At 42.0% G+C, this 14,622-nt stretch overlaps 1 protein-coding gene and 1 non-coding gene across 23 annotated transcripts in view; both read left to right on the top strand.

The window, feature by feature from the left end:
- Window positions 1–1,806: 1,806 nt before the first annotated feature.
- Window positions 1,807–14,622, top strand: part of ZNF280D (zinc finger protein 280D) — a 127,577-nt gene continuing 114,761 nt past the window's right edge. For 9 of the 22 annotated variants that reach the window (XR_016218168.1, XR_016218171.1, XR_011380918.2 and 6 more), the window contains exon 1: window positions 1,818–2,044. The gene's annotated coding sequence lies outside the window, so the exon portion shown is untranslated. Of the gene's footprint in view, window positions 2,045–5,776; window positions 5,885–14,622 lie in introns of all 22 variants that reach the window. The other 13 variants (XR_016218170.1, XR_016218172.1, XM_008268962.5 and 10 more) reach the window with 5 other exon arrangements.
- On the top strand, window positions 8,190–8,373 carry LOC138844842 (U2 spliceosomal RNA). Its single transcript, XR_011381206.2, has one exon. It is a non-coding gene; the product is annotated as a U2 spliceosomal RNA (small nuclear RNA).

The following is a 14,622-nucleotide window of genomic DNA, read 5'->3' as shown; positions in this document are numbered from 1 at the left end:
ATGAAATATTCACTTCAATAATGTAAAATGCCTTGCTAGCCTTTAGGAACCATACACACACACACACACACACACACACACACATATATATTGACAGGCAGAGTTAGACAGTGAAAGAGAGACAGAGGAAAAAGAAGTCCTCCCTCCGTTGGTTCTCCCCTGAAATGGCTGCTACAGCCAGCACACTGTGCTGATCCAAAAACCAGGAGCCAGGTGCCTCCTCCCGGTCTCCCATGTGGGTGCAGGGCCCAAGCACTATGGACCATCCTCCACTGCCTTCACGGCCCACAGCAGAGAGAGCTGGACTGGAAGAGCAACTGGGACAGAATCCAGCACCCCAACTGGGACTAGAACCCAGAGTGCCGGTGCCACAGGCAGAGTAGCCTAGTGAGCCACGGTGCTGGCCTAGGAACTATATTTGAAAAACAATGACTTAAAGGTGTTCTAAGATCTTGGCATTTCTAACTTTCTATGTTTGCTTGCTCTTTTATCTTTTTTTCTCTTTTTATTTTTAGGGCTAGCAGGAAACAGAAATCTTAGTAGACTATCCAAGACCTAGAAGGAAAGAGTCATGGTTGCCTGTGAAGAAAACCAGAATGAAATGTCTCTCTCACAATCCTTTTGAGTTAAAGACTATCAAGAAGCAGCAAAAGGAAGAGCTGTTTCCCCTTCCCCTGCTTTTTGGAAACAATATAAATTCTTTTTCACAGGGGGCAAATCCTGAGAGCTAAGAGGTAGCATCAGAGGACTCTACAAACCAACATTACTGCCTTCGTCCCAACCCATATGTTTACCTTTCCAGTTTCCTGCCTTTGGAACCCTAAAACTGCTTTCCTTTGTCCTGTCTTTGCTCCACAGATGTACTGTTCTTTGTTGAAGATGCTACCAGCAGACAAGCCAGAGTTCTAAATCACTGCCTTGAGTTACCATTCATTGAGATTTCTTCCACACGGTGTACACTGAATAATAACTTTTTTTCCCCTCCTGTTGTTGACCTATCTTTTGTTACACGTTCCCAACCAGACAACGAGGAGGGTTGAGGAGAGATTCTATTTCCTCCATGTGACCTGTAGCCACGCTAGGTAGGCACTACAGGTGATCCTGGCGGCTTTTAGGGGAGATTAACCTGGGCGTGTTCATCAATAGCGAGGCCTCTGGGATGACACACACGTGAGGAGAATTGGGGTCGGTCTAAAAAGAGACTCAGTGGTTGACTGGATGAAGTGTGTAACATGGCTCTGGTGAGGCAACGGTTCAAGCCGTGGTCACTCTTAATGCTGGACCACTTACTGTCCTTGACCTTGTAAAGACAACCAATAGAGGGTGTCTTCCTTACAAATCAAAACACAACGTCCAGTGTTTATTATGCGAGCATTGCCTTGGCAGATTTTTTTCCTTGCAAATAAACTGGTAATTTTTTTTTCTTACATATGACATGAAAATCCATATAGCAGTTAGGATTTGAAAGTTATGGCTGAAACGAACTTGGTAAAATTAGCCGCTTAATAAAAGAACCGCTCCTCATCTGGACGATGTCTTCGTCTCTCAGGCACAGTCCTCCCCGTCCATGATGCTGACTTTCCTACCATCCAAGCCTGTGGAGGCAGAGCCCTTACACACAAGCAGGGCCTGAAACACAGGGGGAGCCTGTGGACTCCCGGCACCCCAAATTTCCGGGCTGGCCGGCGAGCAGGCCCGAACCCATCGCCGCGCACGCCCCGGCCCTCGCCCGCGGCCGGCGCGTGGCGGGTGGCGACGGCCTTCGAGGGCCCACGACGCGGCGCACATGCGGGCCGCCCCCCGCCTCCCGCGTCGGCGAGAAGACCGGGAGCCCGGACGCGCGGAGGCTGACCTGGAGCCTACCCATGAGGCAGCGCGCGGGCTGCACGCGAACCCCTTCACCCCCCTTCCCACGGCTCAGCTGCCTGCTCCGCAATGGGAGCCGCCGCCGTTGCCGCCGTGTAGTTTTTCGTGCTCCTCCTTTTCCTCCTCCTCTTTCTCCTCCTCCTCAGGGCTCCAGTCAGGCCGATCCGCTCCGCTCACGGTAAGCGCCCCCCGCCCCCGCCCGCCCCGCGCTGCAGCAGGCAGAGGCCCTCCCGCGCGGCCTGCGCCGCCTCACTCCGGGGGCGCAGGCCTGGGGGGTCTCGAGGCCGGCGCGGGTCGTCGGGAGCGCCCAGGGCGCGGGGGAGGGGACCGGCTGCGCGGAGGCGGCAGCGGCCGGCCCGCCATCTTGCTCCGGCCCCGGCGGGGGAGGGCTCCCGGCGCGACGCGGCAGCCCGCTCCCTCGGCTGCCGCAGGCCGGGGCTGCGCGGGCCGCCGCCTCTCCTCCTCCCGCGCCGCCTCACCTCCCAGGCCTTGAGCCTGTGTATTCCCAGCCTGGTTTTGCCTCTTCTCTTGTCCCTCTCTCTCGGCAGTGCCTTTGGTCCTTTGTACGATTCGTAGAGCCCCATAGTCTTCGCGCCATAGCCCACCCCCGAATCTCTTGAATCGTAGGAAGAGACCAAAAGGGGGTTCGGAAGTGGGCGGCTCAAGGCCCCCTCATTTTGTCTAGGTGACCGGCAGTCCCCCCGCTCGCACGCTCGTTCTCGTCAGAGGGACTTCCGCGCTCTGCCCTGGAAGTCCCGTTATTGTCTGCAGAGGTAGGGCCCTAAGGAGAACCGTAGAGATGCAAACAGCTCACCGAGCTGGCAAGAATGATCTCAGGTTTAGCGTGCTCCCGACATGGAAGAGTTGCTTCCAACTTATCCCAAGTTTTCATGCTTTTAAGGAGGATTCTGCTGGAGAGGAAAAAAACCGTCCAAGTGAGCCCAGTTCTGCCAGCATGGGAGACCTTTGGACAAGGCGCTCCCTTTGTTTGGGGAAGCTTTTTGTTTTTTAAATATTGTCAGCTTAAAAACAAAAGTGTTCAGGTTTGGACTGTGGGTGTACAGAATTTGATGTCTTTGGGTACCATTAAACATAAGACTGAAAGGTGAAAGGAGAACTGGACAGTACAAAAGCCCCCTCTTAGCATTTGTAAGGTGTCCGGCTATGGGGGGTTACTGTGCCAACTCGAGCTGTCAGGACGCAGAAATTTCCTGTGGCTTATAAAATTCGCTTAGGGCTTTGTGCCTTTGATATTTCCACTTTATTACAAATACCGTCATAATTGTATCTTGCGTTTCTGTCAGTCGTTCATTTCACCTAATTTGTACCACATACTCCCTTCTGAAATGGTCTTTGTTGATAGATCTGTTTTGATGATGAAACAGCCTTAGGGAAGTGATTTTAATGAAACTGGTGGCGAAGAAGAGCCAGGGCCAGTTACAGAAGCTTAGATCTTCTGACTACTATGTATGTCCCTTTTTTGTTGGGATGAGGTGGTTGAGAATAGGCAAGAAGACGGCTTCTTTCACATTTTTATTTTCAAGATCCCTTCATTTTGCCACTTTTTATTAGGCAGTCTTGTTCTTTTTTCTAACATTGTAGAGTTGTGACCTTTTTGAACACTCATGCCTACCACTTAGTTTTCAGTTATTAGCAGATTTGCCTCATTTGCTTTATTTACCTATCTCATCATTTGTGCTGAACATTTCAAAGTGTCACCCCTAAACACTGTCAGTATATATTTTCTAAGAGTAAGGCCATTTTTCCATATACTGTAACACAGCACTATAATCACTTATTTAAGAATATTCCCTAAAGTCTAAAACGTATATGTAGTATATATCAACATTTCTCCAGTTTTTCCCAAAATGTCCTTTTGAGTCATTTTTTTGAGCCACAAACCAGTTGTTATTACATTTATTTGTTGTAGTCTCATTTAATTTGAAGTTCTCTGATTTCTTTCCTTTTTTGATGGCGTTTTCCTTTTAAAGAAACCATGTCAGAAGTCTTGCAGAGTAATCCACAATCTGCATTTTATTGATAGTTCCTCCTCATGGTATTTAAATTGTTCCCTCTGCCCCTTGTATATTCTGTAAACTTGAAAAGTTAAGCCCAAAGGCTTGAATAGATTTAGGCTTTATATTTTTGACATAACTAATTCATAAATAACAGTGTACTTCAGAAGACATATGAAGTAGGATTGTCCTATTAGTAATCCTAAATTTGATCTCTTAGATGAGATGACAAGCTGTCTTTCCCTTGCAAGCATTTCCTTTTGCAATTAGCAAGTAATCTGAGGTGTGATATTTTGGCATTAACACAGTATGAATTTCGCATCTGATAAACACTTAGTTGGGAATTGTCCTGCAGAAATGGGTGTTTGGAAATAGAAAGGAGTGGGTTTGAAGGATGGGACTAACCTGCTTAGTTTAGGGAACTTGGAATTGCTGCTATCTTTGGGTATCTGAGCCTTGGAGGCCTGGAGAGAGAAGGCAGAAGACTTTGTATGTTTAAAAGTTTGCTTAGGGCAATTGTGGCAATAAAAGTTCTGTTGTTGAAAAGATATAAATCTCAGCATCCCCGTATCAACAAGTTCTGTCTAGTTCAGCTACTAGCATTGGTGTTTTTAAAGAGGAGAGAAGGTCAAAGCAAAGGAATAAATAATTTTGTATTCTCCTTTCTCATACCTGTTTTTTTTTTTTTTTTTAATTCAAAAGAAGCTTTGGAACCATACAAAGATTTTTAAAAAATAGGTTGCCTAACTGGAATAGCAATTTTTATAAATGAAAAGGAAACTGTAGTTTTAGATGACAGGATATTGGAAATTTATACTGAGAACATACTTTGTTTTTAGGTCATCCCTTATAATAAATATCCCTTCAGATTATACAGGAATTTTAAAATTAATTAATGACAGACAGTACCTTGAGCTGAGAATAATAACTAGTTTTCCTTAAAAATCAGAGTATGTTTGAAATTAAGATTATGTACAATGGACTTGAATTTCCTTTTGTGAAGATTCACAGAAATTCAATTCTATTCTTCCTAAGAATGCCAACTGAAGAAAGTTTCTTGCTGAATAATGCTCAGCCAATTCCACACTTCTAAGAAAACTTGTCACACACTGTATTTCTGACAGAATTTGGGATTTCATAATCAGTTTTGTAATACTTGTTACTGTTGGTTCTGAACTTACATGTTCTCAATCTCTGTGTACATTTATACTTTCCATGCTTATGGTGTTTCGTTGGCACTGTTGCCCAGCTATTTTCTAGATTTTGAATTTATGTATACTTGAAAAGGGCAGTGTTGTCTGAAAGCAACTAACTACTCAACTGTCATACATGATCCTGAACTTTTTTTTTTTTTTTTTTTTTTTTTTTGACAGGCAGAGTTAGACAGTGAGAGAGACAGAGAGGTCTTCCTTCCGTTGGTTCACCTCCCAAATGGCCGCCACGGCCAGCGTGCTGCGCTGATCCAAAGCCAGGAGCCAGGCGCCTCCTCCTGGTCTCCCATGCTGGTGCAGGGCCCAAGCACTTGGGCCATCCTCCACTGCCTTCCCGGGCCACAGCAGAGAGCTGCTGTGGAAGAGGAGCAAGTGGGACAGAATCCAGTGCCCCCAACAGGACTAGAACCCTGGGTGCTGGCGCCGCAGGTGGAGGATTAGCCCAGTAAGCTGCAGTGCTGGCCTATTTTTTTTTTTTTTTTTTAAGATTTATTCATTTGAAAGGCAGAATTACAGAGAGGGAGAAAGGGAGAGTCAGAAGGAGAGATCTTCCACCCACTGGTTTACCCCCCAAATGACCACAACAGCTGAAACAGGGACAATCCAAAGCCAGAAGCTTTTTCAGAGTCTCCCATGTGGGTTCAGAGACCCAAATACTTTGGCCATCTTCTGCTGCTTTCCCAGGTGCATCAACAGGGAGCTGAATCAGAAGTGGAGCAGCTGGGACTTGAACTGGCCCCCATGTGGGATGATGGGCACTGCAGGTGACAGCTTAACCTGCTGTGTCACAAGGTCAGCTCCGATCCTGGAACTATTCATCTCATAATTACTGGCTTGATATGTCAAATGCTTCCCTAATAGGGTCTAGCTTGTCACTCCTTTGAGACCCTCCTTTTACATATGCATCAACAGAATGCAATATTTGAATAATTTTTTTGCAAGCTTTGAAAGTTCATCATTTATTGAAGGGCAGCCATCTTTTTTGCTTCTTTGTAAGATATTTTCAATTTCAAATTTATAAACAACTAAATAGAGTGATCAATCCAATGAATTTTAATTTTTCTTTCTTGTTTCCTTCTACTCACCTTTGTATACACCCACATTCAACACTTGTGCATTTATGAAATGTATGAAATAAAATTTTAGCACACACATAAGAGAGGAAAGCTGACTGTAACTTGTCCATTCAGTAAGACAGCATAGTGTACATTTTCTTATTGCAAAAGTATGACATGAAGTGCTTCCTACTGCATGAGAATGCAATATTTCCTTTCTCTTTTCAGAAATGTATTCACTCAGTGGTTGTTGAATATGAGAAAATTTGTCTAGGATTCCTCATCTGTAGCTCAGTCAGATTTCCCTCATATGATTGTATGATTGATTATAGTGTCAATATTAGAATCTAAAGTACTGTTACCTATCTTTCATTTATTATCTAACAATTGTGAAATATCTTCCTTAGTTTTTTTTCCTCTTCCATTATGGGCAAAAACTAAAAAAATTTGGGTGTTTAACTGTTGTATTTGGTTAAAACTAAAAGCAGATGAATGGGATCAGGATACACCACCCCAAATACACCTTTTTGACATAAGGATTATTTTAAGCTGAAAGCAATTGAGAATCAGCAGATGCAGGAAGAATATGGCGCCCTCCTTTTATCTGCCTAAAAGCAAGCCATAAATTTACTTTTATGAGGTATCCTCACCCTGTGCCAGAAAGGGAAGGGCAACTCTTTTCCCCTGCGATGGAGAGTCCATACAGAGATGAGTTTGCCTAAGCAAACCTTACGTAAAATAATCCTTATCTTCCATTAGTTCTGCCATACATTTCTTTTTTTTTTTGTCATGATTTTATTATACCTTAAAACCCCCTTTCTTTGTTAAAATGGTATATAAACCCCTGAATGTAACAGTTTCTTTGAGTTTCGCTACTTATCTGTGAATTCCTGTGTATGTAAATATTAAACAAAACTGTCTTTTCTCCTGCTAATCTGTCCTTTCCTAGTGTAGTTTGCAGACCCCCAACTACTGAAACTACAGTAGAGGAAAAGTTTTTCTCCCTGACAAGGATTTTGAAGATGATGTCTTTAAAATTCTATACTTTTTTGAAAGTTGATGTTTTTTTTTGTTTGTTTTTGCAAATCAAGAAAACTGAAAAAACAAAAGTGAAAGATCATGTTTTAGCTGTGATTTCACTATTATATCCTTGTAGGTGATTGAATCATTCTTCCGTTTTTTTTTTTCCTTATGTTTTATTTATTTAACATAGTTAGTTTTAATTGTTGACCAGTGGTGAAATAACGTTTGAGATGACGGAATTAACAAAATATTTCAGAGCCTGTGCTGTGGTGCAGTGGGTTAAACTGCCCTCTGCAAGCTGGTCCCATATGGGCACTGGTTTGAGTCCTTGTTGCTCCACTCACGATGCAGCTCCCTGCTAATGTGCCCGAGAAAGCAGCAGAGGATGACCCAAGTGCTTGAAACCCTGCAGCCACATGGGATACTGGGAAGAAGCTCTGGGTTCCTAACCATTTTGGCCATTTGGAGAATGATGGAAGATTTCTCTCTGTTTCTCTGTTTCTGTAATTCTGACTTTAAAATAAATAAGTCTTTAAAAAATTATTTTGGGGCCAGCACTGTGGTGTAGTAGGTTAATCCTCCACGTGCAGTGCCAGCATCCCATATGAGCACTGTTTCTAGTTCTAGCTACTTCTCTTCCAATCCAGCTCTCTGCTGTGACCTAGGAAGTAGAAGATGGGCCAAGTGCTTGGGCTCCTGCACCACATGGGAGCCCTGGAAAAAGCTCATTGTTCTTGGCTTCTGATCGGCTTAGTGGTGGCCGTTTAGGTCATTTAGGGAATGAACCAGCTGATGGAAGACCTTTGTCTCGCCCTTTCACTGTCTGTAACTCTACCTCTCAAATAAATAAATAAAATTTCTAAAAAAGTATTTCAAGATGTAGGAAAAAGAAAGTCAGTATGAGTCCATAATATTTATAAAAAGATTCTTTTATAGATCCATATAGTAATTGTGAGATAGAATGAGTTTTATTCTTTAGAATTAATAAGTAAATTTTCCCTTCTTTGAATATGTCTAGGATCGCTTCTCGGCCTTTTGGCTAAGATCAAGTGTGTGAATATGTCTAGGAAGTGATGTAAGTAATATAATATCAGTCTTTACAAATAGAAAATAAAAAAGTTTTCTGTGGACTCTGATAGTATAATGAAGGCTAATGGATAATTTGGGCAGAATTCCAGTTTTCTCCAACACAAATTAAAGCTACCTGCCTCTCCTGCTACCTTGACAAATTTGTCAGCCTGTCATAAACATCTCTAATGAAGGCATAGAAAGTTGTCCCATGAGGTTTCTGTTGTAAAATACTTTTGTTGGTAGTAGGGTTTTTTTTTTTTTTTTTTTTTTCGGCTTACCTTCAGAGATCCTTCATAGTAATAAAATTATTTACTAGAACCTTGGTTGGTCAAGGGCTTGTATTCAGGCTTTTTGGTTAACTGGATTAAACCAAAACTGTTTTTTATTTCAGTCATTTTCATTGTAAGCATTCCTGTTTTTCTGGTTTGGTGTATCATGATGAACGCAAAATGATTTTTGGGATGATACATGTTTTGCCTCTCCCCATTTTTTAGCACACTGCCTACATGTAATTAATGCTTAGTAACTTTTCTTAGCGTTTGGCTTTTCATTTTTCATACTCCCTGTTTGGGGCCGGCACTGTGGCGCAGTGGGTTAACGCCCTGGCCTGAAGCGCTGGCATTCCATATGGGCGCCGGTTCGAGACCTGGCTGCTCCACTTCTGATCCAGCTCTCTGCTATGGCCTGGGAAAGCAGTAGAAGATAGCCCAAGTCCTTGGGCCCCTGCACCCGCGTAGGAGACCCGGAGGAAGCTGCTGGCTCCTGGCTTTGGATTGGCTCAGCTCCGGCTGTTGCGGCCAATTGGGGAGTGAACCAGTGGATGGAAGACCTCTCTTTCTCTGCCTCTCCTCTCTCTGTATAACTCTGACTTTCAAATAAATAAATAAATTTTTTAAAAAAGATTAAAAACATCCCCTGTTTATCAGGGAATCACTTGAATTCACTTATCAGTTGGCTCATTAACAGTTTTAAATTACTGCTTTACTCTTCAGATTGGTATACAGGTTAAACATTGTTGACCAGCTGGCATGGTAATTTAGCCCTCCTTAAACAAAAAGCTTTTACCTTTTATAAATAGTGTAGCAGTTCTCTAACTGTGTTCTTTGTTTGGCTTGAGATAATTTTCAAAGATTTCACTAGATTCTCCCTTTACCTCCTACCTATCTTGTGAGGCTGGGATTTTCTTCATTTCAGCAGAACAATGGTAAACAACAAACAGAATGCAGAAGCTGATTAGAGAAGCCAGCTATCTTTATTATGATGATGAGATTTGTAAAAATAGAAAACAATATGAATACTAATCTAATTTTTTTTGTTTTGGAAAATATAGTCATTTATCACAAAAAGATATTACTGTATAATGCTTTCAATATTGTCATTTTTAAACAAATTAATATATATGCTAAAAAATTCTCAGGTTTGGGGTCTTTGGATTCCCAAGGATTCTGTTCTTAGGCAGTAGTAGCAATACACACAGTTCTTTTTGGTCTGGTTTTGGGATTTCTTCAACAATATAATTGAGTTATGCAGTTGATTTGCATTTTGACTAGAACAAGTAACCAAAGATCATGAATCTGTGAACTACTTTGCCCCTTGCTTCCAGGTTTTACTCCTGTTTGTTATTTTGTGGGTAATTATTTCTATGCCAAGCTTGAGAATTCAGGAAGGGTTTGGGAGAGATTTGGGGGTTATAGCCAAATCTCTATTTTGTCTTGACTATTTTCTTATTAATCACTACTTTTCCTATTCGAAATTTAAGATTATTTGACTTTCAACTATAAAGGATTACTGATGGCTACAAGAAAGGGCCTCATAAACAAAATGCACATAGAAATATCTTTTTTTTTTTATTTGACAGATAGAGTTAGACAGAGAGACAGAGAGAGAGACAGAAAGGTCTTCTTTCCGTTGGTTCACCCCCCAAATGACCACCACGGCTGGAGCTGCACCGATCCAAAGCCAGGAGCCAGGTGCTTCTTCCTGGTCTCCCACATGGGTGCAGGCGCCCAACCACCTGGGCCATCCTCCACTGCCTTCCTGGGCCACAGCAGGGAGCTGGACTGGAAGAGGAGTAACCAGGACTAGAACCTGACACCCATATGGGATGCTGGCACTGCAGGTGGAGGATTAACCAAATGAGGCATGGTGCTGTCCCAGAAATATCTTTATTACATTTCATGGGGAAAAAATAACTAATGGATTTCACATTTTTATTGAATAGAAAAAGTAAGGAAAATTGACACTGATTTTGTGACCCTACGTTGTTAATATAGGGATTCATTTGAGAAGTTATATGCAAGAGATGTCTATTTTTTAAATTAATATGGAGTTCATTTGAGAATAATATTAATATAGGGGTTAATTTGTTAATATAGGGATTTGAGAAGTTATATGCAAGAGATGTCTATTTTTTTTAATTAAAATTATTTTCATTTTATTTGAAAAGTAGAAAGAGACAGACAAAAGAGAGAGATCTTCCATCCCCTGGTTCACTCTCCAAGTGCCTGCACCAGCCAGGGCTGGGCCAGATAGAAGCCAGCCATCAGGTTTTGCGTGTGGATGGCAGGGAGCCAAGTACTTGAGTTGTCACCTGGCTACTGGGGTAAGCGTTAGCAGGAACCCAGATCCAAAGTGGAGGAACTGGGACTAGAACCAGGCACTTCTGTATGGAGTGTGGATGTCCCAAGGGACGACCTAACCACTGTGTCAAACACCTCCAAGATAATCTTTGTGATCTTTTCATTTCTTTTATTTTGTAGTGTTTTAGAGATTGTAAAGTATACTCACAGTTATAGTTTCTCCTTCAAACCAATTCTTCTTTGAAATAGATGGTATTACCACAACTCATCTTCTATAGATTAGGAAATTGAGTCTCAGAGAAAGTTGCTTACATTTGTTGGAACATTTACTAGGTGTTGCATGTTGTGTATTTCTTCTCTAAGATGTGACCACAACTGGCCTTCACTTCCTTCAGCCTTAACCTTTCTTTTTTCTTTTAAGGTTTTATTTATTTACTTGAAAGTCAGAGTTACACAGAGAGAGTTGGAGAGGCAGAGAGAGAGAGAGAGAGAGAGAGATCGATCTTCCATTTGCTGGTTTACTCCCCAGTAGGCTATAATGGTTGGAGATGTGCCCATCCGAAGCCAGGAGCCAGGAGTCTCCTCTGGGTCTCCCATGTAGTAGAGGAGCCCAATCTCCTCTGGGGATTCAAGATGAGACGCATAACAGTTTCACTGGTAGAAAAAGTGAAATGCAAAGTACAACTGATTTTTATACATTGAAAAAGAGTCATATTACATAAAATTTGCTATTTTAAAATAAATACATTTTTACTATAATTCAGTGGCATCTAGTGCCTTCACAGAGTTGTGTAGCCATTAACACTATCAAATTCCAGAATATTTTCAGCTTCTTTTTTTTTTTTTGGACAGGCAGAGTGGACAGTGAGAGAGGCAGAGAGAAATGTCTTCCTTTGCCATTGGTTCACCCTCCAATGGCTACTGCGGCCAGCGCGCTGCGGCCGGCGCGCTGTGGCCGGCACACTGCGCTGATCCGATGGCAGGAGCCAAGTACTTACCCTGGTCTCCCGTGGGGTGCAGGGCCCAAGGATTTGGGCCATCCTCCACTGCACTCCCTGGCCACAGCAGAGAGCTGGCCTGGAAGAGGGGCAACTGGGAGAGAATCCGGCGCCCTGACCGGGACTAGAACCCGGTGTGCCGTCGCCACAAGGTGGAGGATTAGCCTAGTGAGCCGTGGTGCCAGCCTCAGCTTCTTATAAGGAAACTTGTTACCATTAAGCAGTCTCACTGCATTCTCCCCTTTCTCCAACTCCTGGCAACCACTATTCTGCTTTCTGTCTCTGGATTTGCCATCTCTAGAAATTTGATATGTATGAAATCATATAATATGTGAATGACTGGTTTCATGTTAATAGCATGCATCAGTACTTTTTAAAGAAATTTCTGAATAATATTACACTACTTGGATAAACTATATCCTTTTATCAATTGGACATATGGATTGTTTCCACTTTTTTGGCTATGAATAATACAGATCTAATTTTTGAGAGAACAATTTCAGTTTTGGAAATTCTGAATTTGAGATGAATTTTAAGTATCCAGATAACAATTTTTGGTAGTAGAAAAGAAGGATTTAGAACTTACTTGAGATGTCAGAGTTGGAATTTAATAATTGATGATTTTGTATGATTTTGCAGGTTAATACTGAGAACTGATAGTTGACTATGAAATTTATTAGGCCTATCTTTTGGGGAACAGTTTGTTTAGTGCTGAGATCTAAACTATGGAAAGCCTGTTTTTACAATATTAAAAGGAGGAAGAGATACAGATAATCTGTGAAGAGTTAAAAAGGAGCAAGTTGAATAAACACACTGTTGGTGTACAGAAAATTACTACGTTGGATATTTTAAGAAATGGGGTTAAAGTAGATGCAAGAAAAGCAAGAAAAATGAAAATGAAGATCTTCTGTCCTCTGGCTCACTCCCTAAAATGCCTCCACCAGCCAGGGCTGGGCAAGGCATACGGAAGCCAGGAGCCAGACCTCCATTCAGAATTCCCATATGAGTGGGAGGGACCCAAGTACATGGCCATTACTTGCTCAGAGCAGGTACTCCAATCCAGCATGTGGTTGACCCAAGAGTTGACTTAACTGCTGTGCCACAATGCTTGCCCCTCATTGGGATTTTTGAGGATTAGATGAAATAATGTATGCTTTAATTAATGTTATCTAATTGTAAAATTATCTTTATGATAATTATTATATGCAGTGTAGCTTGCAGTGGAATGTAATGAATGAAGTAGTTGTATTGAAGCTTAGCACTAGGAATGAAATTCTCTAGTTTACTCAAAACAACTAAGTATTATTATTATAACAAATAACAAATTTCTTTAACATACCACAACTTCCCCTTTCCTTCTTTATCCTGACAAAATATAATGGGGATACATTCTGAGGAAGGTATCATTGGGCAGTTTTGTTGCTGTGTGAACATAGAGTGAATTTAACAAACTTAGGTGGTACAAGTTGATCACTTGATGTGACCTCTTGTTGCAGTCAAGAGATGAGGTAAACACAAGTCAGTACAACACATTATACTGTTCAACACTGAATTTAGGAGACCCAGATGAAGTTCCTGGCTCCTGGCTTTGGCCTGGCTCAGCCCTGGCTATTGTGGCCATCTGGGGAGTGAACCAGTGGATGGACGGACTCTCTCTCTCTTTCTCTCTCTCTATGTCTAACTCTGAGTTTCAAATAAATAGATAAATAAACCTACAAAATAGGAAGAAAGTATATACTGTAATAAAATGTATATGTAAACAGTAGCAAATATGGAAGTCAGTAACATGGTTATATATTATCATTGTCAAGTACTATGTACTGTACAAGTATGTAATTGCTGTACTTTTAAAATTTATTTATTTATTTTTAAAGATATATTTATTTATTAGAAAGAGTTACAGAGAGGCAGAGACAGAGAGAGGTCTTCCATCTGCTGGTTAATTCCCCAAATGGCTGCAACTGCCAGAGCTGAGCTGATCTAAAGTCAGGAGCCAGCAGCTAGGAGCTTCTTCCCAATCTCCCACTTGGATGCAGGAGCTTGAGTACTTGGGCCATCTGCTGCTGCTTTCCCAGGCCATACTGGGTCTTGAACTGGTGCCCACATGGGATGCTGGCACTGCAAGTGGTGGCGTTACCTGCTACTCCATAGTGCCAGCCCCAATATACTTTTTTTAAAAAATATTTATTTATTTGAAAGGTAGGATTGGAGAGAGAGAGCGAGCCAGAGAAATCTTCCATTCTGATTCACTCCTCAAATGGCTGCAGTGGTTGGAACTGGGCTGATCAGGAGCCAGGAGCTTCCTCCCAGTCTCCCATGCAGGCCATCCTACACTGGTTTCCCAGGCACATTAGCAGGAAGCTGGATGAGAAGTGGAGCAGCCTGGGCTTGAATGAGTGCTCATATGGGATGCCAGTGCCGCAGGTGTTGGCTTTAGCTGCTATACCACAGTGGCAGCCACTTGTGCCATTATTATCTTCTATGCAGATGATAATGTGGTTTGTATAAGTTAGCATCAGCATAGACATGTGAGTAGCGATTTGCACTTAAGAATTTATATCGGTTTCAGAGTCACTAGGCCATAGGAATATTCAAACTCCATTATTTTATAGGACCATCATTGCATATGTGGTGTGTATTTGATTGAAATGAGGCATGTGTGTCTGTAAATAGCTTTCACTTCTACCTCCTCAGTTTCACAGTCTCAAATTTCCTAGGTTAAATATTTTTACTTTTTTCAGGTTAATCTAGATGAAACTCTAGTTCTTAATTCCTTGAAGAGGACATTTGTTGTTTTTCTTACT

The sequence above is a fragment of the Oryctolagus cuniculus genome, chromosome 12, assembly GCF_051225735.1.
Source record: "Oryctolagus cuniculus isolate XC-2025 breed Fujian yellow rabbit chromosome 12, ASM5122573v1, whole genome shotgun sequence".
Taxonomy (NCBI): domain Eukaryota; kingdom Metazoa; phylum Chordata; class Mammalia; order Lagomorpha; family Leporidae; genus Oryctolagus; species Oryctolagus cuniculus.
This window is presented reverse-complemented; position numbering and strand designations above follow the sequence as displayed.